The sequence below is a fragment of the Melospiza melodia genome, unplaced genomic scaffold (genome assembly GCF_035770615.1).
Source record: "Melospiza melodia melodia isolate bMelMel2 unplaced genomic scaffold, bMelMel2.pri scaffold_34, whole genome shotgun sequence".
Classification (NCBI taxonomy): domain Eukaryota; kingdom Metazoa; phylum Chordata; class Aves; order Passeriformes; family Passerellidae; genus Melospiza; species Melospiza melodia.
Window position 1 is genome coordinate 1,468,310 of NW_026948659.1, and position 2,735 is coordinate 1,471,044.

Here is a 2,735-nt window from a genome sequence, read left to right on the forward strand (position 1 = left end):
CTCTTTCTGCTTTGGGGGAGGCTGTGCTGCAGAGTAGGGCTGCCCTGGGCACCATTGGAAGGACAGGGCAGGATGGCTCCGGCTGCCAGGGACGGCTGCAGCTGGTGAAGCTGGGGCTGGAGCCAGGGCTGTGCAGAGCTCCAGCTCATGCCCAGGGTGACTTTTCATGAGCTCATTCAGGACAGGAGTTTCCTGCTCGGGTCTTTGCTTTCCTGAATCTGTGCTCCCACTTTTCCCTGCCTCAGCTTGGTGGCAATAGAAAATTAACTGTGCAGGGTAGACCAGGGCCTGAGACACGTAAACCATCACCCTGAGGATTCCTGGGCACCTCAGTAAGTGCCTGCACCTGCCCAGCCCCCACATCCATGCAGCATCACCTTTCCATGCAGCCCAGGCTGGGGAAGCTGTTCTTTAATCCCTGCAGGGCCCAGCAGCTGCAGGGCAGGGCTGGCCCAGGGGCTGGGCTGGGCTCTGGCAGCTCTGGCAGGGAAGGAGCCCGGGGCCACAGGAGCAGCTGGGGCTGGGACAGCTCCAGCAGCAGAGCCGTGGGCAGGCAGGGAGGGAGGCAGTGCTGAGGGAAGCCCTGCTGCAGGGCAGATGTGGCACCTGCCGGGCCTGCCCTGCAGGGCAGACACTGCCCTGAGCAGCACAGCTCTTGTGTCCCCTCGCAGCCAGCACAGCCCTCAGCCCGGGGGCTCGGGGCCCTCAGTCCCTCCTGGGCCGGCAGAGCAGCCCCAGAGATGAAGGGCACCTCTGTGGCCATGTGCCCATTCCCTGCTGACCAGGGCCTAAGGGCAGCAGTGCCTGGCAGGGGCTGGGCGGGGCTGGCGAGGGAAAGGCTTTTCCTCAGGCCCGACTCTCTGTCTCTCCTTGGCTTGCCCAGGTGCTGCTGGCATTGCTGAGGGGCTCTCTGCAATGGCAGTTCCAGCTGCAGGGCCAGGCCCAGCCCTTGGGCTCCTCCTGTGCAGGCTGAGCATAGCAATGGCATGTCCCAGCTCCCTGTGCCCGGGCAGCTCTGGGCAGGGCAGCCTGGGAGGCCTGGCAATGAGCCCACTCTCCTGACTCTGGGATAGGCAGGAGCCACTTTGTGTGCCCGGGATCCCTCTGCTCTCAGCAGTGTCTCCTGGCTGTCCAGGGTAACACATGAGTGGATTTCAGAAAGGTGCAAGTGCAGGGCAGCTGGAACAGGAGAGAGGGACAGAGCAGCTCCCCTCAGTCTGCACTAAGCCTCAGACAAACCTCCTGGCTCCCTGGACTCTCTGTTCTCCCCAGGTGCAGCAGAATCCCTCGTTCTGCCTTCTGTTATCCCCATCCCTTCACCCAGGCAGTTCTGCAGCCTAACAGGAAGATTCTTTATCCAAGCCTGAACACCACGACTGGGCCCTGCTCTCACTGTTCTCCTGCACTGACTGGGGGTCAGGGCTGACTCCCAGGTGTCCTGCAGGCCAAGGTCCGGGTCCTCAAACAGCATTGGCCAGCAGCAATCAGAGCTCCAGCAACAAAGGTGAAGGAAGATCTCCTAGACATACACAAGGGGGAGGTGCTTAATGGAAAGAAAGAGGCTACAACCAAGAGTTGTGATTTTTCTGTGAGAAATTTCCCCTCCATTGCCCTGTCTTTCCTCCTTCTGTATGTTGAAATGTGCAGACACAGCAAATGTTCAACAGCAGCTCCATCAGGCACTTCCTCCTGCTGGCATTGGCAGACACGCGGCAGCTGCAGCTCCTGCACTTCTGCCTCTTGCTGGGCATCTCCCTGGCTGCCCTCCTGGGCAACGGCCTCATCATCAGCGCCGTAGCTTGCGGCCACCACCTGCACACACCCATGTTCTTCTTCCTGCTCAACCTGGCCCTCAGCGACCTGGGCTCCATCTGCACCACTGTCCCCAAAGCCATGCACAATTCCCTCTGGGACACCAGGGACATCTCCTACTCAGGATGTGCTGCACAGCACTTTTTCTTTCTGTTCTTCATCTCAGCAGAGCTTTCCCTCCTGACCGTGATGTGCTATGACCGCTGCGTGTCCATCTGCAAACCCCTGCACTACGGGACCCTCCTGGGCAGCAGAGCTTGTGCCCACATGGCAGCAGCTGCCTGGGCCAGTGCCTTTCTCACTGCTCTGCTGCAAACAGCCAATACATTTTCCCTGCCCCTGTGCCATGGCAATGTCCTGGGCCAGTTCTTCTGTGAGGTTCCCCAGATCCTCAAGCTCTCCTGCTCACACTCCACCTTCAGAAAAATTTGGATTTCATTGGTTGCTGTCATTCTAGCTTTTGACTGTTTTGTGTTCATTGTTTTCTCCTATGCGCAGAACTTCAGGGCTGTGCTGAGGATCCCCTCTGAGCAGGGACGGCACAAAGCCTTTTCCACCTGCCTCCCTCACCTGGCCGTGGTCTCCCTGTTTGTCAGCACTGCCACATTTGCCTACGTGAAGCCCCCCTCCATCTCCTCCCCATCCCTGGATCTGGCCCTGTCAGTTCTGTACTCAGTGGTGCCTCCAGCCCTGAACCCCCTCATCTACATTCTGAGGAACCAGGAGCTCAAGGCTGCGGTGTGGACACTGATGAATAGACGGTTACAGAAACATTAAGCTTCAGACCAGTTTCTGCAAATCTCATGTATTAAAAGTCATCTTTGATACCACTTGGGTTTGTTTGTTGATATGTTCTTGTCTTTCGGTTTAGCGTTTTATTATTTACAACAAAGGAAGGTCAGTGTTTGTGCCATTTCTCATTT